This window comes from Stomoxys calcitrans, chromosome 4, assembly GCF_963082655.1.
Source record: "Stomoxys calcitrans chromosome 4, idStoCalc2.1, whole genome shotgun sequence".
NCBI classification, from domain to species: Eukaryota; Metazoa; Arthropoda; class Insecta; order Diptera; family Muscidae; genus Stomoxys; species Stomoxys calcitrans.
The window spans coordinates 90,947,471-90,973,171 of NC_081555.1; the positions used below are offsets into that span (position 1 = coordinate 90,947,471).

General features: G+C 40.0%; 1 protein-coding gene across 1 annotated transcript in view; it reads left to right on the forward strand.

Annotated features, from left to right (window-relative positions):
- The first annotated feature begins 9,719 nt into the window (after positions 1-9,719).
- Positions 9,720-25,701, forward strand: part of LOC106082890 (uncharacterized) — a 105,609-nt gene continuing 89,627 nt past the window's right edge. The window contains exon 1 of the mRNA XM_013245633.2: positions 9,720-10,239. The gene's annotated coding sequence lies outside the window, so the exon portion shown is untranslated. The remainder of the gene's footprint in view (positions 10,240-25,701) is intronic.

Here is a 25,701-nt window from a genome sequence, read left to right on the forward strand (position 1 = left end):
TATGGTGGAATGCCGTAGGTCTCACGATGGCCGTATACATCCAATAAATTATCTTCCTACCGAACATCCTCCTGCAGGAGTAAAAGGCACACAGTGTCTTACGGCTTTTTTCCTCGGTGTTCCTCTTACAGAGCAGTTTTGAATCGAGGACTATGGGTTGGTACTTCGCCTCCTTCGACAGCCGCAGCGTGACCCCCGTGCAAGGACGGGAGTCTGAACTCCGGTATATTATATCTACGCGTGAAGAGCACCAGCTCCGTCTTCCCTGAGTTGGTCCTCAAACCATTTCTCGTAGCCCATCTTGACAACCTCCTCAGTGATCCATCCATGATATCGCTGATCGTCGACAGAAACTTGCCTGCACGACGTCGTCCGCATGAGCGATAATCCTCGTGCCGTCCACCACCGAGATCCACCAGTATTTCATTAATCATGAGGTTCCATAGAATCTGTGAGAACAACCCTCCTTGAGGTGTTCCTCTGATTACCGGCTTTCCGACCACACTATCTCCAAGGTTCCCATTAATAATCCTGCCATAAAGCATACTATTGGTCCATTGGGAGATTAAGGGGTCCATCCACGTCCAGTCTAGTGCGGCGACTATCGCCCCTATCTTCACATTATTGAAGGCCCCCTCAATGTCCATGAAGGCCGCCAGAGTGTACTCCTTCTGTCGGGGAGACGTCTCGACCTCCTGTACCACCTCGTGAAGGGACGTCTCCACCGACCTGCCTTTGAAGTATGCGTGTTGTGCCACACTGAAATTTTCCGGCGTCAGTCCCTCTCTTACCCTCAGGCAAATCAGTCTCTCCATTGTTTTCTGCTAAAACAATGACAGACTAATAGGCCTATAATCCTTCGTCATACTGTGGTTTATACTTTCCGCCTTGGGGATAAAGTTTACCTTGACCTCCCTCTATGCCCTCGGTATGGCCTAGTTTCCTTGCGTCCTCCCAATATCTGCATCTGATATAGTTGCCTTATAAAATGATCATTGATCTTGATTTCTTAAGCCTCTAGAGGGCGCAATTCTTATCCGATTTAGCTGAAATTTTATACAACGGCTTCTGCCATGACCGTCAATATACCTATCCAATATGGTCTAAATCGATGTATAGCCTGATACAGCTCCCATATAAACCGATCTCCCGATTATGCATCTTGAGACCCTACAAGCCGCATTACTTATCCGAATGGACAGAAATATTACATTTATGGTCCGAATCGGACTTCAACTTGATATACCTCCAATAGCATAACAATTCTTATCCATTATTCTTTGTTTGCCTAAAAGAGATACCGCGCAAAGAACTCGGCAAATGCGATCCATGGTGGAGGGTATATAAAATTCGGCCTGGCCGAACTTAATACGCTCTTACTTGTTTTAGTTTCGGCTAATACAGAGAGGCGGTGCAAAGTTCTTGACAATGCGATCCATGGTGGAGGGTATATCAGATTCGGCCTAGCCAAACTTAACTCGCTTTTTTCCTTTTGATCCCAATAAAAAAAATAGTAAATATTATAGCGACCAGATAACGATAACCCGTGTCGACATGTCGTTCATAGTTGGATGTTGTATTTTCTAAGGAAACCAATCGAAAAGTTTAGGTCCTAGCAATACAGTGCAAACATATTTATATGGAATTTATGGTTGAAACTTGAACTGTACTCTGAATATTAATTTTAGTATATTAAATTAAATCCATGTGAATATGTGATGTACTCTTCCTATAACCCTATTTGTCAATGCAAAGGTGTTTTTGAACTTTATCGTTGTAGTTGCTACGCTAACCAAGAATCCGTAATTTATACGGCTAGCTTTTAAATGATGCAAATGATAGCGACGAATGTTCTTGTCAGTAGATTTCACTGCAATAACTATGCACACGAGCTGCACAATGGGGGTCGAGTTGAAATGTGTTAAAGAAACAATGGATTTTTTTCGATCTTGTTTTTTATATGGAACTTAAACGAAGCCGTGCATTCCATTTCAAAAATCAATAATACCAGGTGGTTTTTTTATACCCTCCACCATAGGATGGGGGGTATACTAATTTCGTCATTCTGTTTGTAACTAGTCGAAATATTCGTCTGAGACCCCATAAAGTATATATATTCTTGATCGTCGTGAAATTTAATGTCGATCTAGCCATGTCCGTCCGTCTGTCTGTCGAAAGCACGCTAACTTCCGAAGGAATAAAGCTAGCCTCTTGAAATTTTGCACAAATACTTCTTATTAGTGTAGGTCGGTTGGTATTGTAAATGGGCCATATCGGCTCATAACCTGATATAGCTGCCATATAAACCGATCTGGGGTCTTGACTTCTTGAGCCTCTAGAGTGCGCAATTCTTATCCGATTGGAATGAAATTTTGCAAGACTTATTTTATTGTTACTTCCAATAACTATGTCAAATAAGGTTCAAATCGGTTCATAACCTGATATAGCTGCCATATAAACCGATCTGGGATCTTGACTTCTTGAGCCTCTAGAGGTCGCAATTATTATCCGATTTGCCTGAAATTTTGTACGACGGATTCTCTCATGACCATCAACATACGTGTTTATTATGGTATGAATCGGTCTATAGCCCGATACAGCTCCCATATAAATCGATCTCTCTATTTTACTTCCTGAGCCCCCAAAGGGCGCAATTCTTATTCGAATTGGCTGAAATTTTACACAGGTCTCCAACATATAATTTTATTGTGGTCCAAATCGGACCATATCTTGATATCGCTCTAATAGCAGAGCAAATCTTTTCTTATATCCTCTTTTTCCTAAGAAGAGATGGCGGGAAAAGAACTCGACAAATGCGATCCATGGTGGAGGGTATATAAGATTCGACCCAGCCGATCTTAGCACGCTTTTACTTGTTTTCAGTTTAAAAAGTTTACCTACGTTCATTGTTCGCAATATGCTGACTGTATATGAGGTATGTGTATTAAACTTCACAATGACTCGGGAGCGGTGAAGTGCAATTGTTGTGGTTCATCTTTTGTATCCACACTGAAAATATAAAAACATATTTTCAAATTTTTTTGATTGTTAGGCCGAAGAAAATTTCTTTCACATATTCTTGTTTATATCTCTTTCGAGACGAGATCAAACATTTTCTGCAATGGAAAAGGAGAGCCAGAGGTCACAACACAACAACCACTGTGGGGCGAGTTGGTGTGTTGACACCATTGGCTTTCTTTTCTCGTCTTTGATCATTAAGCTCGTCTCGAAAGAGAAATGAACGGAAAATACACTTTTTTGGTAAAAATTTTATAATTTCACACTTGAATTTATGTACTCGTAAATAAATAAAGGGTGATTTTTTAAGAGCTATAGAAAATTCTGTGATTTTATTGTTGGCCTTTTAAATTTTATAACTTTGTGTTCTTGGTTTGGCTCGAGGTCATCGAACAATTAACAAAAACAGGTGTTGGTGTTTTATATTGTATAATTGTTTTATTTGTAATTTTTACCAATATTTCGACCACCACCGGTGATCTTCATCAGGGTTTTAAATTTTGAAACAAAACAATAGAATTTTCCTTTACAGCGCACAAGCTCGACTGGCGCTGTAAAGGAAAAGTCTTGAATCGATAGTATGGTCGATATAATTTAATGTTTGAAGATTATTTCATGCAAATGTTTACCGTGACTGCGCCTCAAATGATCCATTCGCTAAGCCCAATTTTGGCATACTCTTTCTAACATTTCGGCCGGTATCTCACGAATAAATGCTTCGATGTTGTCTTCAAATTCGTCAGTTGTCTGTATAGACATGAGCTTTAAGATAGCCCCACAACAAATAGTCTAAAGGCGTTAAAACGCACAATCTAGGCGGCCAAATAACCGACGCCGAACGTGAAATAAAATGTCCCAACTCGCCTCTCAATAAGTGCCATGTGGCATGTGCTGTATGGCATGTGGCACCGTCTTGTTGAAACCACATGTCATGCAAGTCAAGCTCTTGCAGTCACAGTTACGTTACAATTCGCATCGTCTTTGAAGAAGTACGGTCCAATGATGCCACCAGCCCATAAACCCCACCAAACTGTAACTTTTTCTGCATGCATTGGTAGCTCTTGCAATGCTTCTGGCTGATCTTCACACCAAAATCGACTATTCTGCTTATTTACGTACCCATTAAGCCAAAAATTAGCTTAATCGCTGAACACAAATTTTGGATAAAAAAAGTGGATCTTCGGCCAACTTTGCAAGAGCCCATTCACCAAAAATTCTGTGTTGCGGTAGGTCGTTCAGCTTTAATTCTTGCACCAGCTGTATTTTGAAAGGCTTCCTAAATTTTTCCGCAAAATTTTCCCCGTTGTTGAGTAACAGAGGCCCATTTGCTGCGAACATCGACGAATCGATTTATGGCCATCATTAACACTGGCCGATACAGCTGCGATATTTTCTTTAGTTCGCACTCTATGTAAGCGTGTTGGTAGTTTAATGCCTAACAATAGCCCGAATAACCGCTTCAGTGGTTCGAATGAATTGACCATAAAATGGAAGAAGCGCGCGATAAGCTTTCTTAACAGAGCACGATTTTTGATAATAAAATTCAATAATTTGAAAGCGTTGTTTGTAAGACAATTTAAGGTTAGTTTATAGACCAATCTGAAGATGTTTGACAGTGAAACAGAACATGAAACGTGCGTAAGCTGTTTAAACCAGTGTTGCCAAAAAGATAATGGCTAAAAAAATCACCCTATATATATTTATATTTTATTCATTTTATTTCATTTCGTTTCATTTCTTTTCATTTAATTTCATTACGTTTCATTTCATTTCGCTTCGTTTCGTTTCATTTCCTTTCATTTCCTTCCATTTCATTCGATTTCATTCCATTTCATTCGATTTCATTCCATTCCATTTTATTTTATTTTATTTTATTTTATTTTATTTTATTTTATTTTATTTTATTTTATTTTATTTTATTTTATTTTATTTTATTTTATTTTATTTTATTTTATTTTATTTTATTTTATTTTATTTTATTTTATTTTATTTTATTTTATTTTATTTTATTTTATTTTATTTTATTTTATTTTATTTTATTTTATTTTATTTTATTTTATTTTATTTTATTTTATTTTATTTTATTTTATTTTATTTTATTTTATTTTATTTTATTTTATTTTATTTTATTTTATTTTATTTTATTTTATTTTATTTTATTTTATTTTATTTTATTTTAATTTTATTTTATTTTATTTTATTTTATTTTATTTTATTTTTTTTTTTGTTTTATTTAATTTAATTTTATTTTATTTTATTTTTTTGCATGTGGTGTTCCGTTATGCCTTTTAACAACTGTGATATGGCTCCCATATAAACCGATCTCCCGATTTGACTTCTTGAGTCCTTACAACCTCAATTTTTGTCCGATTTGGCTGAAATATTGCACATAGTGTTCTCTTGTTACTTCCAAATCAGTCAAGAACTTGATATAACTCCCATGTAAACCGGTTTCTCGATCATCCATGTTCGGTTCCTACAGCTTTAGTTTTTGCTGGTTTGACAGCAGTTTGGTATGTAGAATAAAATTATGCCCTTGTACAAAATTTATTTTGTATAAATTTTTAACAGAATCCATGATGGTGGGTTCCCAAGATTTTTTTCTTTAGATTTTCAGCCCATTGTGCATATATATGCTATTAAGCAATGGAGAAGAACTTTCTGTTTTGAGTGCTAATGCATTTTTAAATGATTGCGGTGGCGACATAGAAAATCAATTTGATCGATTCAATTATTTAAATGTTTCCTTTTTATTAAAACCGAAAATAGGCGTTGACACGTTCGAATCATTAAACACATAGCGTCATTTCATAAACTTACCCAGATTTGTGTTAATTTTTTAAAATAGATATTCGTGATGAATTTTTAGATGAATAAATAGGTGTGACAAAACTTAATTGAGAACTTACAACACATAGTAGGCTTTACCCTATAGGCAGCATGGCAGCGCGGCTATGATAAGTGCGAATTCTGTTTTGGCCAACAACCGCAGGTTAAGTTAAGATTGGACCATGAAAAGTTAAACTTGGAAGTTTCCTGCTCACAGCTAGAACAATGAGACTCTATCTGTGTGGTGTTCAGTGCTGTCACGAGAAGCTTAGCTGCGAGCTACCGGGCGCGTCCACAGGTTGCGGATAGTGGAGTGCTCTATACGGAGTAGCTTCAACGGCAGTTGCGGACAATCAGCGGTATCGAGAGGAGAGTCTCAGTGAGAGGCCGGACGGCACCGGCTCTTGCACAAATACTTAATGCCTATGATGCTCGATTGGCGCCTTTAAATAACCAATAGCCACCCTGTTCCTGCGGCGATCGGTCTTTTGGACCGGGGCGAGCTTGCTCATCCACAGGAGCTTGAGGAGGATCGCCACCTCTACATGAAAATGTGGCTACAACAATAATCTTTCAGTAAATGGAGAATTCTCACCTCTCAAGGAGACAGGTACCTCCATGAGTACCTTGTACCTCCTGCTGAAAAGGTCATCTTCTGCCTTAAGGCTGTTACTGTATTCGCTTTTCGAGATATTTTTCGCCGATTACATTTTTTAGATAATAGATTTTAAAGCAAAAAACTTGCTGATTCTTTTTTTTAGTACAATGTATGACAGAATAAAATTTACGAAAAGTTTTTTGCCTTTTTGTGGTACACTTTTACTACTATTGATAAGTCATCCTTCAGGTATATATGATAAGCTGTTGCAAGAGCAGAACATATCTCCCCAAACCAGCGACCAAAACCTATCGGACAAATTTGTTATTCTACCGGTGATACATTATTGGGTCCTGGCGATTAGAAGGTCAAAACTATCGATCCCCCAAAGAATTCTGGACTCAGACAGAATTTCCTTAACAATCCCTGAGGAACACAAATCAGTGAAAACCTCTTCCGGTGCTAAGTAGTCTGAATAAATTTCCTGAGTTTGCCCTTTCTTACTTGCCTTCATATCCACCACCACAGGATGGGGGTATACAAACCTAGTCATTCCCTTTGTAACACCTCGAAATATAGATCTGCGACCCCATAGAGTATATATATTCTTGGTCATCTTGACATTTTAAGTCGATCTAACCATGTCCGTCCATTCATTCGCCCTCCTGTCGAACTCACAATAGCGTTCGTAGGAATAAAGACACAGATACTTGCAATCGACAGATACGAAATCGAAACAATATCGGTTTAGATTTGGATATATCCCCATTCTCCGCCTTTGACGCTGAACGCCTGGGTTTGAATCCTGGCAGGTACATCAGAAAATTTTTCAGCGGTAGTTATCCCCTCCTAATACTGGCGACATTTGTGAGGTACTTTGCTATGTAAAAGCTTCCCCCCAAAGAGATGTCTCTCTGCAGCAAGCAAGCAAGCAAAATTGACAGCGGACAGCACACATTTGCCCCAGTTTCTAAATGGAATGTTCGTGGGCAAATTTGCAATTTGCAAAAATATATCCCTATATAAACCGACCACTAGAGACCTTCACTTTCATCCGATTTGGCTGAAATTTGCTACAATCACATCTGTTCTGACTTCCAATATCAGAGCCGAATATGATTTGAATAGGTCTATAAACTAAAATATCCCCCATACAAACCGATATCCGGATTTGACTTCTTGAGTCCCTAGAAGCCTCAGCTTCCAACCGATTAGGCTGAAATTTGGCAGAAGGACTTCCGTTAACCGGTGATACATAATCATCTTTTCTGGCGCTACCTTGTCCGTTGGAGAATTTCCCGGGAAATGTGTATCAACGAGATGTTCTAGAGTTTCCTCACTAGACATTGTCCATACATTCTCTGACTTCTGAATATACCCCACCGTAATAGATCTCGAGGACAGAATCTTCCTTAGACTAGGAGTCTCAGATGTATCCTCCACGGAGCTGTCGAATTCCACATTTCTCAGCTAGTCATTATTTTTTTTTTTTTTTTAGCTCATATATAGCTCGGATATAGCTGATATATGATTTGGCTGAAACTTGGTACAAGGACTTCTGTTTTCACTTCCAACATCATTGCCGAGTATGATTCCAATCGATTTATATACTGATACTAGCCGAACCGGGCCCGCTCCGTTGAGACTTTTTTAACTCTCTAATATCATTTAGGGTTGGGACACTTCGCCCTGAATGTGTATATCGAATACGTACTACTGTAGCCTATGTCCGCCTATAACGCTGAGCGCCTGCGTTCAAATCCTGGCGATAAAATCGGACAAAATTTAAAGCGGTGGTGATCCCCTCTTATGCTGGCGACATGTAAAAATGCAATGTTGAGCCCCTGGAAGCCTCAATTTTTGTCCGATTTGGCTGATATTTTGCTCATGATGTAATGATATGACTCCAAAAAACTCTATTAACTACGGTTTAAATCGGTCTATAACCTGATGTAGACCAATTATAAACTGATCTCCTGATTTGATTTCTTGAGCCCCTGGAAGCCTTAATTTTTGTCCGATTTGGCTGAAATTTTGCACATAAATAGTATTCTATTATGACTAACTTTAACTGTGCCAAGTACTGTCCACATGATGTAAAGATATGACTTCCAAAAACTGTGTTAATTACGGTCCAAATCGGTCTATAACCAGATATAGCTCCCATATAACCCGATCTCTTGATTTGACTTCTTGAGCCATTGGAAGCCTAAATTTTCGTCAGATTTGGATGAAATTTTGCACATGGTGTTTTGTTATGACTTTCAAAAATTGTGCCAAATACGGTCGAAATCGGTGTATAACATGATATAGCTCCCATATAAACCGATCTCCTGATTTGATTTCTTGATCCTCTGGAAGACGCAATTTATGCCCTATTTGACTGAAATTTTGCACATAGTGTTCTGTTATGACTCTCAACAACTGTGCGAAGTACGGCCGAAAACGTGATATAGCTCCCATATAAACCGATCTCCCGATTTGACTTCTTGAGATCTTACAAGTCTCGATTTTTATCCGATTTGGCTGAAATTTTGCCTATAGTGTTCTGTTATTACATTCAACAACTGTGCCAAGCACGATCCAAATCGGTCTATAACCAGATATAGCTCCCCTATTTTAGCAGCATCCATGGTGGTGGGTTACCAAGATTCGGCCCGGTCGAACTTAGCACGCTTTTACTTGTTATTTTTAAAATTTTCCCCTAATATATTATTTTAAGAAAATGTAACAAAGTATCAATTTTTCGATCTTATGAGGTTCCCCTACAAACCCCCTTTTTGAATCACGCCTCTGTCTTTACTGAGAAGTGATCTGAATGTTTAAAAAGAAATGATAACAAACTGAGAAAGTTTACTATTGACGGAAAAACAAAACGGAACAGCAACGCCAACAGTTGTAAATCTATCTTTACTCACACAGCTTATTAAACGCTTTGATATGTTAGCGCTGCGCTGCATCAAAGTAACAGCGCAGTAGCGGCACACACAATAGACAAAGAAAATTAGCAATGGCATTAAAAAGATGAGGACGACTGCGGCAGCGATTGCGAGGAAGATACACAAACTCAAGAAAAAAAAAACGAAGACACAGAACACATAAAATCAACAAACAACAGATGGAGCCGCTGAGCCATTAAGAGATGAGAGAACGAAGACTACAAAAGCGATTTATAAATGGGTGGTGGGATCACAGCCGCTGCAGCGTCAGTGACTACGCTGACGACTCTACCAAACAACAAAATTGTTGAACGCTTTCATTGGAACACTTCAGTTTCAATTTAACACTGCTTGGCTAACAACGTCGTCGACACACAGTGAATAGTGGTGATGATAGTCGAGAAAGAAGAGCAGCAGATTCAGTGTCATCTACGCGTCGCGTCTCAGTGCTGAATGAATGTGAAAATTTTAAAGAAAAATAACCAAAGAATAAAAAAATACATAAAAAAAAGAAAATAAGAAAAAAAAATTAACACAAAAAAAATGAGGAGAATGAGATGTGTATCTGCATAAATAGAGAAAAGCACAGAAGGAGAAATTCTGAACAAAAAAAAAATAAATAAAATAAAAAATCAATAAAAATATACCATAATACTCGCACATAGAACGCGTGTGGTGTGATTTTAAATGAAGCCAAACAAAAAATTATGTAAAATTTGAGCAAAAATTTATATATTCTATTGCAAGTTTTGTTTCTTCTTTTGCCCTTAAATAAGAATACAACAAAGAGCTGCTACTGCTGTCGCGCTGTGGACTAAAGCCGGTTTTTTATTCTGCAAATTAACCTCTTCGCAGGTAAGATTTGGCCACAATCGCTACATTAACCATACAGCCAGTCAGAACCCAACTTAACTGGTTTAACATAAACACGCCGACATACGGATACAAAGAGACTCAGCCAAAGACTCCAAAAAACAATTGTTGCTGCTGATGATGATCATCATCGCCATCCATCCATGTTTCCATGCTGGCAACTTGCATCTCTAGCCTCCACACACTACCTGGCTGCTATCGCTTTTTCACTTTGACTCAAAGTCAACCGCAAACAGCAAAAGTTGCTTCTAATGTTTCGTCTTTCAAGTGCCTTTTTTTTTTTGCTAAAGGCAAAAACTCTTGAAAAGGGGCCGACAATATTAAATGAGGCAAAGTAAATGAGGCTTAGTTTGGTCGATTTAATTTGAGCTCCAAAGAGTAGTGTAGATGACGTTCGTCATTAGAAGTTTTATAAGCTGATTTTTCGAGGAACCGGTTAGTAGCCGGTAATTGAGTAACACGCAGTTGTTGGTTTTGTTCAATCGAATATTTTATTCCATATCAAACGAAAGGTACTCGATCAAAAGAGGGAAATTCTCACTTTCCTACTTATGTTAGTTAAGAATTTGATCATTTTTAGTACCGTTTATATTAACAACAAAAATTCGCCACAGCACAATAATAATCTATAATAAATTACCAAAACCCGGCTTCATTTTGGAAAGTGATTAAACCAGGTTTTTAAATCCGTGAGCCTTCAGCGATCACAAAAAAATCAACTTTCAAGTGGGGTTTCAAAAAAAATCGAAATATTGTTTTCAATTTTCTTCAATACCCACCACCAAAGGATGGGGGTATACTAATCTGGTCATTCGGTTTGTAACACCTCGAAATATTGATCTAGGACCCCATAAAGTATATATATTCTTGATCGTCTCGAAATTCTGATTCGAACTAGCCATGTCCGTCCGTCCGTCTGTCGAAATCACGATATCGGTCGAACGCTTAGAGCTAGCCCCGTAAAAATTTGCACCGCTACTTTATTCTGATGTAGGTTATTGGGGATTGCAAATGGGCCATATCGGTTCAGATTTGGATATATCTCCCATATAAACCGATCTAACGATTAGACTTCTTGAGCCCATGGAAGCCACAATTTTTGTCCAATTTTGCACATAGTGTTCTGTTATGACTTCGAATAGATGTGCAAAGTACGGTCCAAATCGGTGAATAACCTGATATAGCTCCCATATAAACCGATCTCCTGATTTGACTTCTTGAACCCATGGAAGCCACAGTTGACAAGTCAGGTGCAAATTTAGGTTTCTAAGGGCTATGGGGGCTATATCTATTTATAGACCGATTCCGATCATACTTGACACTAATGTTGGAAATCATAACACGAGTCTTTGTTTCAAACTTATGTCAAATCAGATGAAAATTGAGGCTTTAAGGGCTCAAGAAATCAAATCCCGGAATTAGTTTATATGGGGGCTATATTTGTTCATAGACCGATTCGGATCATACTTCTCACGAATTTTGAAAGTCATAACACGAGTCTTTGTTCCAAATTTCAGCGAAATCAGATGAAAAGTAAAGCTTCTAGGGGCTCAAGAAGTCAAATCCGGGGATCGGCATATATGGGGGCTATTTATGGTTGTTGGAAGTCATAACACAAGACTTTGTTCCAAATTTGAGACAAATCGAATGAAAATGTTGGCATCTAGGGGCTCAAGAAGTCAAATCTGAGGACCGGTTTATATGGGGGCAATATCTGTTTATTGACCGAATCCGATCATACTTGGCATGGATGTTGGAATTCATAACCAAACTTAAGCCAAATCGGGTGAAAATGGAGGCTTCTATGGGCTAAAGAAGTCAAACCCGGGGAGTCAGTCAAATCCTTGAATATACGGGGGCTACATATGTTTATAGACCGATTCGGATCATACTTGGCGTGGTTAAGCTCTGCATGCAGGTTAAGCTCTTAAACGGACCGAATCGCACCATATTTGGTTACAATTTCTATATAGAACGATCTGCCGACAAAGAGTCTGAAGCACATAAAAGTTGCATTTATTAATCGATTTCACTGAAATTGTAAACGGTGAGTTTTTTTAAGCCTCCCGACATCGGACAGAAATAGGTTTCAGCTGCCATATATACCGATCTGCCGGTTAAGTGTCTGAATCTATAAAAACTGCATTTATTGTCCGATTTCGCTGAAATTTGAAACCGTGAGTTGTTTGGTGCCTCCCGATATCGGACTCAAATGTGGTTTAGATCGGACTATATTTAGATATAGCTGCCACATAGACCGATCTGCCGATAATGAGAATGAAGCCAATAAAAGCTGCATTAATTGTTCGATTTCGCTAAAATTTGAAACAGTGAGCTTTTTAAGCCTCCCGGCAACGGATCAAAATAGGGTCCAGATCGGACTATGTTTAGATATAGCTGCCATATAGACCAATCTACCGGTTAAGTATCTGAATGCCATAAAACTGCGTTTATTACTCGATTTCGCTGAAAATTAAAACATTGAATTGTTTTTAGCCTTATGACAGCCGACCCATATATGGTTCAGATCGGACTATTTTTAGATATAGCTGCCGTATATAGCGATCTGTTGGTTAACGATCCGAAACCCATAAAAACTGCATTCATTGTCTGATTTCGCAGAAACTTGAATCGTTGAGTTGTTTTAAGCCTCCCGAAATCGGACCCAAATATGGTTCAAATCGGACTATATTTAGATATGGCCACCATATAGACCGATCTGCTGGTAAAGAGTCTGAAGCCCATAACAGCTGCATTTATTATTCGTTTTCGCTGAAATTTGAAACAGAGCGTTCCGACTTCCAACCCAAATATGGTTCAAATAGGACCATGTTTAGATACAGCTGCCATAAAGACCGATCTTCCAATTTAGGGTCTTAATCCCATAAAAAGCGGATTTATAGCCTGATTTCGCTGAAACTGTTACTTGCATATGGGTTTTTGGGACTTGAATAAAATATGACTCAGACCAGCTCCTATTTTGATACAACTATGGATATGGTAGTGGAGTATATATAGGATGATTAATATATCCATGGTGGTGGGTATCCAAAGTTCGGCACAGCTGAACTTAGCACGTTTTTACTTTTTATACCCTCCACCATAGGACAGGGGTATACTAAATTCGTCGTTTTGTTTGTAACAGCTCGAAATAGGCGCTTGAAATTTTGCACAGACATTTTTTATAAGTGTAGGTCGGTTGGGGTTGTAAATGGGCCAGATCGGTCCATGTTTTATGACATTTCAGATCGATCTAGCCATGTCCGTCCGTCTGTCCCTCCTTTTGTCCGTCCGTCAGTCCGTCCATCTGTCTGTCGAAAGCACGCTAACTTTCGAAGGAGTAAAGCTAGGCGCTTGAAATTTTGCACAGACATTTTTTATAAGTGTAGGTCGGTTGGAGTTGTAAATGGGCCAGATCGGTCCATGTTTTAATAGCTGGCATATAAACCGAACTTGGGTCTTGACTTCTTGAGCATCTAGAGGGCGCTAGTCCCGTCCGATTTGACGTGGTGTTTTGGTTTCACTTCCAACAACTTCGCAAAGTATTGTTCAAATCGGTCAATGTTTTGATAAAGCTGCCACATAAACCGATCTTGGGTCTTCTTGACTTCTTGAGCCTCTAGAGGGCGCAATTTTCGTCCGATTTGACTGAACGCACGTGATGTTTTGGTATCACTGTCAACAACTGTGCTAAGTATGGTTCAAATCGATTCATAACCTGATATAGCTGCCATATAAACCGATCTTGGATCTTGACCTCTTCAGTCTTTAAGGGGCTGCAATTCTTATCCGATTTTACAGTAATTTTGCACGTGGTGTTTTTTATATCACTTCCAACAACTGTGCTTAGTATGGTGCAAATCGGTTCATAACCTGGTATAGCTGCCATATAAACCGATCATGAATCTTGACTTCTTGAGCAACTACAGGGCGTAATTCTCATCCGATTTGGCATAAATTATGTACAACTACTTCTCCCATGACCTTCAACATACGTCTCCAATATGGTCTCAAGCGATCTATAGCTTGATACAGCTCCCATATAAACCGATCTCCCGACTTTGCTTCTTGAGCCCCTACAAGGCGCAATTCTTATCCGAATGGACTGAAATATTACGCAATGATTTCTACAATGTTTAGCATTCAATTAATTTGCGGTCCAAATCGGACTATAACTTGATATAGCTTCAATAGAATAACAATTCTTACTCATTATTCTTTGTTTGCCTAAAAAGAGATACCGCGCAAAGAACTCGACAAATGTTATCCATGGTAGAGGGTATATAAAAATCGGCCCGGCCGAACTAATCACGTCCTTACTTGTTTGTTAAACAGACTCACTTAGACAATGTTAGTTTTTTGTGATATAGCGTCTAGAGATTCAAGAAGACTAATCGGGAGATCGGTTCATATGGGGGATATATCTATTTAAGGACATACATATATGAATTTTGAGAGCATAAACGCACTTTAACCATCCAATTTCAGCCTAATTATCCCCAAAGCTAAAACTTGAATCGTACAGCATTCATTAACATGCTAGACGTATCTCCCTGTTCCTTAATGGGATGTACGTGGACAAATTAAAACGAAATTTAATGAAGTGTGGATTTTAAATATGCAAAAAATAAATAGTTTCGATGACATGTATTGGGTCGCTTACTTAGTAAATTAGTTTTTTTTAGTGCTTCTTGGGACCTGAAAAAAAAAAATAGTGCAGCCTTTTTTTTATACACACCACCATAGAATGGTGGTATACTAATCTAGTCACTCCGTTTGTAACACCTCGAAAATTTCGTCTTATATCGCCTCGGCGTTCTAAATAGATCGCGCCATGTCCTTCCGTCCATCCGTCCGTCCGTCTGTCGAAATCACGATAGCTGTCGAACGCGTAAAGCTAGCAGCTTGCCATCTGGCACAGATACTTAGTATCAATGTATGTCATCGGGAATTGCAAATGGGCTATATCGGTTAAGATTTAGATATGGTTCCCATATTAACCGATCTCCCGATTTGACTTCTTGAGCCCTTACAAGCCGCAATTTTTGGCTGAAATTTTGCATATAGTGTTCTGTAAAGACTTCGAACTGCTATGCGATCTGAATCGGTCTATAACCTGATATAGCTCCCATATAAACCGATTTCCCGATTTGACTTTTTAAGCCCTTACATTTTGTCCGATTTGACTGAAATTTTGCATGTGGTGTTCCGTTATGTCTTCCAACAACTGTGTCAAGTACGGTCTGAATCGGTCTATAACCTGATATAGTTCCCATATAAACCGATCTCCCGATTAGACTTTTTGAGCCCTCACAAGCCACAATTTTTGTCCGATTTGGCAAAAATTTTGCATGTGGGTCCGTTATGACTTCCAATAACTGTGCCATTTAGGGTTATATCGGCATATAACCTGATATAGCTCTCATATAAGCCGATCTCCCGATTCAACTTCTAGAGCACTTACAAGCCGCAATTTTTGTCCGATTTGGCTGAAATTTTGCATGTTATGTTCTGTTACGACTTCCTACAACTTTGCACATGCGGTCCAAATCAGTCTATAACCTGATATAGCTCCCATATAAACCGATCTCCGGATCATCCTTCTTCAGATCCTAGAAGGTTTAATTTTTTTCCGGTTTCACAGAAGTTTGTAGAATAAAATTACGCCCTTCAACTAAATTTGTTTTGTATAAATTTTTAGCAGAATCTATTGTGGTGGGTTCCCAAAATTTGGCCCGGCCGAACTTAGCTCGCTTTTACTTGTTTATTCCAAGCTCATAAAATTGGTCCTTGTTGGCAAAAAAGTGATCCAAGTGGTTTTTAAAGTTCTTGCTTGAAGTGACCATTAAAATATATTTTGCAGAGACCGGAACGAGTCATACACTGAAGGTGCAAAGTCTAGAAAATATGGTGTGATAGAACTTTCCTTTCAAACTATTAAAGCTTTCGGCGTGTCATCAAACTTACATGAGGTCTTCCATTATTATAGTCAAACATATTTTCTCTATTTATCAGTTCTGGCTTCTTCTATTTGAGTGCATCATTCAATTTGTTCAGTTCAATTTGTCCGACAAAAGCTCAAAACCGATGAAGATTTCGGCCTGGTTCGAGCTGTTTTGAGATGTTTCACCACTTTCGACGTGATTGCCCGGATCTCCGCCTGCAGGACCGTGTTATGGTCAGGCAGTCTAAGACAGATCTCAGTTCCTGGGTTCTCAATTTAGCTTTGATCCATCCTCTCTTGCTTTGATCCATCCGTGTAACATGCTCCTCCAGATGGCAATACTAGGGTTCCGTCAATCCAAGACTGTGCCGATGGCAGCAGTGCCTCGCACTCGACTTCAAGGTTCATCTCAAGTATCCGATCGGAAACCTCTTCCCTTCCTTTCAGGTTTCCTATCGTCGCCTCGATTATACCGCGATGGTATGAGCTGCTCTCAGCCTCAATCACTTCTCCCATCGCCTTAAGTCTCATAGCCGCAGTGGCTGCCTCACACTTAATCTGTATGTCAATGGGTCGGATATCTAGAATAGTCTCCAGTGCCATAGTGGGCGTGGTCGAAATCCTCTTATTGGAGAAACGTGCTGCGTTAAATTGGCCCATCTTCGTCTCCCATCTGAACAGGCATATTTCAGTCTTCTTTGGGTTAACATTAAGACCTCTGGGTCTAGCCCAGTCATATGCCACATGCAAGACCCTTTCGGCCATTCTGCATAGCTTGTTCGGATCCTTACCCCTTAGAAGTATTATAACATCGTCTGCGTAGCAGACGCGTTCAAATCCCTCCTCAGTCAGCATCCGTAATAGGTCATTTATGGTGGTCACCCATTGGAGTGTTGATAAAATGACCCCCTGTGGCGTGCCCTGTGCCACTTTCTCCCTTATATTTATGCCATGGGACACACAATTTATCCACCTGTTCCTTAGCATATGGTTTAACCAGTCTGTAAAGGCCGGGTCCACTCGGTACTGGTCTCAGGATTGGATCAATGTGTCAGTCCGCACATTGTTAAAAGCCCCCTCGATGTCAATGCATACCGCCAGGGTGTACGTTTTGGCATCGAAGGATTCTTCTATTTTATGCACAACCTCGTGCCGGGCAGTCTGCACCGACCTTCCTTTGATATAAGCATGCTCTTTGTATTCAAGCAATTCACTGGATGTCCTACTCTTTTTCATGGTGTCCACAATACCTTCCATGGTTTTGAGTAGAAAGGATGTAAGGCTTATAGGTCTGTAGGTATTTGGTGTCTATGGGTCGTAATAGGTCATTTATGGTGGTCACCCATAGGAGTGGCGATAAAATGCCCCCCTGTGGCGTGCCCTGTGCCACTTTCTGCCTTATATTTATGCAATGGGACACACAGTTTATCCACCTGTTCCTTAGCATATGGTTCATCCAGTCTCTTAGGACCGGGTCCACCCGGTACTGGTCTAAGGATTTGATCAGTGTGTCGCTCCGCACATTGTTAAAAGCCCCCTCGATGTCAATGCATACCATCAGGGGGTACGTTTTGGCATTGAAGGATTCTTCTATTTTAAGCACAACCTCGTGCAGGGCAGTCTCCATCGACCTTCCCTTGACATAGGCATGCTGTTTGTATTTGAGCAGTTCGCTGGATGTCATATTCTTTATCATGATGTCCACAATACGTTCCATGGTTTTGAGTAGAAAGGATGTAAGGCTTATGGGTCTGTAGGCTTTTGGTGTCGCATAGCTTGCCTTGCCGGGCTTGAGTATAAACACCACCCTTGCCTCCTACCAGGCTTTCGGAGTATATGAAAGTCCAAGGCACGCTGTGAAAATGTTGGCCAGACGAAGCACCAGATAGTCTGCCTCTTTCTGTAGTAACGCCGGAAAAATTCCATAAGGTCCGGGTGACTTAAATGGTTTGAGTCAACGCACGATTATCACTTTCGTAATCTGCATTATTACTCAAATATCTCACATTTGAGCCATGTAAACCTTTGCGGCACTGTTTTTAAACACAGAATAAGGAAGTTTTTCTTAACTTTTTTCATCAAAATCAGATTGACAGTTACACTCAAATAAAAATTTATAAAGTACAAATTGCCCATTTCACTCCCATGTGACGAAAGTAAAAAAAAAAACTGAAGGTTGTTGGCTTATGCTCGATGGGCTATTCCAATAGCTCAAGGTTTTGATAATTATTCTTAATAATTTCAAACAATGCCTTTATCAAATTTCTTAATTTCATCATGAAGCGAAAGAAGTCACAAACACATGCGCGCGCACTCAGTAAACCATCTTCCCATTGTGAATGAAAGACAAAGGTGTCCGAAGAAACCAATCCAACAACTACAATATTTCCAAGCATTTAGAATAGAATTAATTTTTTATTTTGCTCAAGAAGAAGAATACTTGCTAGGCAACTCAGGCAAGAACGATCAAAAAAAAGCAAGACAGCCACAACACCATAAGAAGAAGTCTCTGTCTCGGTTTTTATAAGCGCAAAAGCAATGCCAACAACAACAGAAAAAACTGCTAATATTCACTAACGTCACTACGCGTTTCAGGAAACAGCCGGCTGGGGCGAACAACGCGATGTTGATGTTGATTTTGCTGATTTTTTTTGTTAACAACTAATTCGCATAATAACGGCTACCTCAAGTTTATTGGCCTACGCTATAACATGACGTACAGATAGCTGCTGTTGCCTTGCCGGCATGCTGGTATGGATGGTGCTCTTAGAAAGTTCTTTGTTGAAATTACAAACCAGCATGAAATTGTAAATGATCTTCAATATTAATTTTCTTATTTGAATTCACCATAACAATTTACCGCCAACGAAATGGTCTACAAATAAGAAATGATATGGTCAACTCGAAAGGAGTTTAATCAAATCTTTTTGTAGGCAGCACACATTCATGGTTAATTATAAGCTTAGGGGGAACCAACAATACCCCTAAACACTAAAGAATATGAAATCGTTGATGTGACGATGACAAGATAACAGAGTGTTGGGTCATTTGACATCGTTTTTGAATTCCCCAACAATTATGGTATATCATGTCTATGTTCATCCTAAAGGCCAAAAGTAACCACTAGGTTAGGTTAGGTAAGGTTGAAAAGAGGGTGCAGATATTAATCCGCCCCATGTCACTAAGGACATACACTTTAGCCAGAAATCGGCTTGTTGTGCGCTCTAAAAACTAGTCGGCGTTGACAAATTTTTTCACAGCTTGTGACTCTGTAATTGCATTGAAAAGAGGGTGCAGATATTAATCCGCCCCATTCCACTAAGGACATACACCTTAGCCAGAAATCGGCTTGTTGTGTGCTCTAAAAACTAGGTTTCCAAAAAGTAATTGCGGATTTTTCATATAGTCGGCGTTGACAAATTTTTTCACAGCTTGTGACTCTGTAATTGCATTCTTTCTTCTGTCAGTCAGCTTGCTTTAGAAAAAAAGTGTAAACAAGTAAAAGCGTGCTAAGTTCGGCCGGGCCGAATCTTATATACCCTCCACCATGGATCGCATTTGTCGACTTCTTTTCCCGGCATCTCTTCTTAGGCAAAAAAGGATATAAGAAAAGAGTTGCTCTGCTATTAAAACGATATCAAGATATGGTCCGGTTCGGACCACAATTAAATTATATGTTGGAGACCTGTGTAAAATTTCAGCCAATTCGTATAAGAATTGCGCCCATTGGGGCTCACGAAGTAAAATAGAGAGAACGATTTATATGGGATCTGTATCGGGCTAGAGACCGATTCAGACCATAATAAACACGTTTGTTGATGGTCATGAGAGGATCCGTCGTACAAAATTTCAGGCATATCGGATAATAATTGCGACCTCTAGGGGTCAAGAAGTCAAGATCCCAGATCGGTTTATATGGCAGCTATATCAGGTTATGAACTGATTTGTACTTTATTTGACATAGTTGTTGAAAGTAACAATAAAAAATGTCTTGCGAAATTTCAGCCAAATCGGATAGAAATTGAGCCCTCTACACGTCGTGCAAAATTTCATTTCAATCGGATAAGAATTGCGCCCTCTAGAGGCTCAAGAAGTCAAGACCCAAGATCGGTTTATATGGCAGCTATATCAGGTTATGAACCGATTTGAACCAAACCTAGCACAGTTGTTGGATGTCATAGCAAAACACGTCGTGCAAAATTTCATTCCAATCGGATAAGAATTGCGCCCTCTAGAGGCTCAAGAAGTCAAGACCCAAGATCGGTTTATATGGCAGCTATATCAGGTTATGAACCGATTTGAACTATACTTGGCGCAGTTGTTGGATATCATAGCAAAACACGTCGTGCAAAAATTCATTCAAACCGGATAAGAATTGTGCCCTCTAGAGGCTCAAGAAGTCAAGACCCAAGATCGGTTTATATGGCAGCTATATCAGGTTATGACCGATTTGAACCATACTTTGCACAGTTGTTGGATATCATAGCAAAACACGTCGTGCAAAATTTCATTCCAATCGGATAAGAATTGCGCACTCTAGAGGCTCAAGAAGTCAAGACCCAAGATCGGTTTATATGGCAGCTATATCAAAACATGGACCGATATGGCCTATTTACAATACCAACCGACCTACACTAATAAGAAGTATTTGTGCAAAATTTCAAGCGGCTAGCTTTACTCCTTCGGAAGTTAGCGTGCTTTCGACAGACAGACGGACGGACGGACGGACGGACGGACAGACGGACGGACATGGCTAGATCGACATAAAATGTCACGACGATCAAGAATATATATACTTTATGGGGTCTCAGACGAATATTTCGAGTAGTTACAAACAGAATGACGAAATTAGTATACCCCCCATCTTATGGTGGAGGGTATAAAAATTATATTTGATTAAAGTTCATTCTAAGTTTTATTAAAAATGCATTTAATTTCTTTTAAAAAATCCGCAATTACTTTTTGGGCAACCCAATATAAAGTAACCTCTAAAAAGAAAATTTGAAGTTAGGAATTCCGTGCCACTTACAAAATCCATAATTGTTTTCAATACCAATCTCCTAAGTTGGTTCATGTCTGGTATTGTGTCCCCACCTAAGTGCCGGTATCTGGTAGACGCGAAAGCCGAACAATGACAAAGGAAATGCGCCAAAGTCTCATCAACTTCCCGCATGCCCTTGAAGAAGTAAATTTTCTTTAAGAAAATAGATGTGACGATATGTTCGGAAAATGTAAACGATGAGGTTCAGGATTGGAGGGTCTCCATGGAACACTCTTTCTCTGAGACTCGCACGGCCAGCGCCGAATCCGTATGCTTCCGGAAAACCAACTGGACAAAATTCGGAAGACTACTCAGAAAAAGATTTGGGCAAGATAATTTAGATTGTCCAAGCATAGAAGACATTGACGACAATGTCAACAGGATTACGACTGCACTGGTAAGGTCTTTCGAAAATAATTGTCCTTTTCGGGAAAGGAAATCAGCCTAAGAAAATCCCTGTATAACCGGGGAGATTCGCAATATTGGGAAAGAGGTCCGCAGACTTTTTAACAGAGCACGTCATAAAAAAGTGGAAGTATATTGAGTTGTATTTTACACACGGAGGAGGAGGGCACCGTAGCGCAAAGGTTAGAATGTCCGCCTGGGACGCTAAACGCCTGGGTTAAAATCCTGGCTAGACCAACAGAGAACATTTTCAGCGGTAGTTTTCCCCTCCAAATGCCGGCAACATTTGTGAGGAATTATGCCATGTAAAAACTTCTCTCCCAAGAGATGTGGCGATGGGGCACGCCGTTCGGACTCGGCTATAAAAAGGAGGTCCCTTATCCTTAAGCTTAAAACTTGAATCAGACTGCACTCAGTGATATGTGAGAAGTTTGCCCGATGAACATTCCAGTTCCATACTGGACTGTTCATGGGCAAAACTTGCAACTTGTATTACACACGGCTAAGGGAATACAATAAGATTACCAGAGCAGCAAAGCTTCCTCCTGGAAGCTTTTCTGTACACAGATCGATAGCATTAACGACGCCGTCAAGATAAAAAGTCTCTCTCAAAAACCCATGTCCAAACCGAAACGTTAGTAGACGACATGGGAGTGAGAGCAGAGATAACGGGGGACATGTTGAGGGTTTTGATGAAAACCCATTTTTAACAGGATACGACGGGACTCACGGAGATACCTGAATCTTGGAATAATGATGTTGATCGAAGGCTTATCATTATAGTATCTATGGTGAAGGAATTATTAAGGAGCTTTCAAGTTACCCGGACCTGATAGAATATTTAAGGCGTAACTACAAAAGGAGGCGGATCTGGCGATCCACCTGACCAATATTTTCACAGCGTGGGACTTGCATACCCTCCGAAATCCTGGCAGAAGGCAAGGGCGGTTCTTATACCCAAGCCCGGCTAAGCAAGTTATGCGACACCAAAGGCCTACAGACCTTACGTCCTTTCTACTCAAAATCATGAAACGCATTGTGGACATCATGATAAAGAGTAGGACATCCAGCGAACTTCCCAAATACAAACAGCATGCCTTTGTAAAGGGAAGGTCGGTGGAGACTGTCCTGCACGAGGTTGTGCATAAAATAGAAGAATCCTTCGATGCCAAAACGTACGCACTGGCGGTATGCATTGACATTGAGGGGGCTCTAAAAATATGCGGACCGACACACTGATACAATCCTTAGACCAGTAGTGGGTGGACCCGGTCCTTAGAGACTGTATCAACTATATGCTAAGAAACAAGTGGATAAATTCTGTGTTCCATGACATACATATAATGGAGAAAGTGGCAAAAGGCGCGCCATTCCTATGGGTGACCACCATAAATGACCTATCACGGACGCTGACTGAGGAGGGATTTGAACCCGTCTGCTATGCAGACGATGTTATAGTACTTCTAAAGGATAAAGATCCGAACAAGCGATGCAGAAGGGCCGAAAGGATCCTGCAGATGGCACACGACAGGGCTAGACTCAGAGGTCTCTTTGTTAACCGAGAGAAGACTGAAATATGCCTGTTCACGAGGAAGACGGGCTCTACAAGAGCGTTATTAGACCAATACTTACTTACGCCTCAGTAGTTTGGGGGACTGCGATGGAGAAAAAGTCCAACATAAGAACCATACAACAGGTTCAGAGAACTTGTCGTCTTAGTATAGGCGGAGCGATGAGGACCACACCCACTAGGGCACTGGAGACTATTCTAGAGATCCGACCCATAGACATACAGATTAAGTGTGAGGCAGCCAGTGCGGCTATGAGACGACGGAAGATCATACCGAGACGATAGGAAACCTGGAAGGAAGGGAAGAGGTTTCCGGGCGGATATCTGAGACGACACTTGAGGTCGAGTGCGAGGCACTGCTGCCAGCGGTACTATCTTTGACTGACGGAACCCTAGTATTGTCATCTGGAAGATCATGCAACACGGATGGATCAAAGCTAGAGGAGAAAGAGGGCCTAGGAGTCCAGGGACTGAGATCTGTTTTAGACTGCCAGGGACTGAGATCTGTTTTAGATACCGCACAATGACTTCTGTAGGAGTTGCCTCGATGAGGATGCAAATGCAACTTTTGCACATGAACATTCCACTAAAGAACAGGGGCCAACTTCTCACATATCAATGAGTGCAGTCCGATTGAAGTTTAAGCTCAATAATAAGGGACTTCCGTTTTATATCCGAGTCCGAACGGCGTGCCGCTGTATGACACCTTTTTGAAGAGAAGTTTTACATGGCATAGTACCTCACAAATGTTGCCAGAGGGGCAACATTTGTGAGGTGGGAAAACCACCGCTGAAAAAAAAAAATTATGATAGTCTCGCCAGGATTCGAATCCAGGCGTTCAGCGTCATAGGCGGACATGCCAACCTCTGCGCTACGGTGGCCTGCAATGAGGATGAAAAGGAGACTATTGAGCACTTGCTTTATTCCTGTCCGGGTCTGCAGAGACGTAGGCTCTCCTTTCTGGGAAGCCGTTTTTTTTTTTTTTTGTGATCTGGGTGAACTTACGAATGTACCTCTGATATCTCTCCTGAGGTTTGTTGAGGGAACAAGATGGTTCCGGTGGGTGGGTGACACAGGCTCAGGCAGGTCCGTGCTTGCGAAGGGAAGACGGTTCTTCAAACCCGCTCGGGTTTCTCCACTCCTCCTGTCTTTTTATATCCACCACCGTAGGATAGGAGGTATATTTATTTAGTCATTCCGTTTGCAACACATCGAAATATCAATATCCGACCCTACAAAGTATATATATTTCGGATCGTTGTAAAATTCTAAGACGATTTAACGATGTCCGTGTGTCTGTCCGTCTGTTGTAATCACTCTAGAGCCTTCAAAAATTGAGATATTGAGCCGATATTTGGCACAGTTACGTCTTTTTGATGCACGCTGGTTAAGTTCTTTAACGGGCCAAATCGGACCATATTTAGATACAGCTGCTATATAGACCGATTTTCCGATAAAGGGTCTAATGACCATAAAAACTGTATTTTTCATCCAATTTTGGTGAAATTTTAAACAGTAAGTAGTTTAAGGCTTCCCGACAACTGACCCAAATATGGTTCAGATCGCACCATATTTAGATATAGCTACCATATAGGCCCATCTCTCGATAAAGGGTCTGAAGACCATAAAAGCTTTATTTATTACCCGATTTCGCTGAAATTTGCAACAGTGTTATTTTAAGCGTCTAAACATCCGACCTCAATATGGATTAGATCGGTCCATATTTGGATATAGCTGCCATATGGACCGATCTGCCGATAAAGGGTCTGAAGCCCATAAAAGCTTTATTTATTACCCGATTTTGCTGAAATTTTAAAAGTGAGTAGTTTAAGGCTTCACGGCACCTGACCCAAATATGGTTCAGATCGGACTATATTAAGATATAACTACCATATAGACCGATCTCCCGATAAAGGGTGTGAAGGCCGTTAAAGCTTTATTTATTACCCGATTTCGCTGAAATTTAGAATAGTGCGCAGTTTTAAGGACTATCGGACTATATTTAGACCCAGCTGTCATATAGACCGATCTGCTAATAAAGGGTCTCAGAAAAATTTTACAAAATTTTTACCATTTGAGGAAATTTACTATAATTTTTTTTTATTTCTTTAGAGAAAGTTTCCTTGGAATTTTATTTGTGGGGTAGGTTAGGTTGAAAAGAGGTTAGGTTAGGTTGAAAAGAAGTTAGGTGGCGTTATGCTACCGAAAGCCAAACGCACCTCCTTCTTATTCGTCATCTCATCATCCAGATTTTCCTATAGGATTTTCGTCAACCGTTTCGCTGTTCCACAGTGTTACATGCGCGTCGTCAACCCCCACAATTCGGACTGCGTCGCACTGAAAGGCTTCGGGTAAACCAAGAAATTTTTTCTAAAGACAAAATTTCAAGAACATTTTCTCCTAAGAAAAATTTCAATGAAATTCTCTCTAACGACAACATTTTAGTGAAATTTTCTCTTAGTACAAAATTTTTTTGAAATTTTC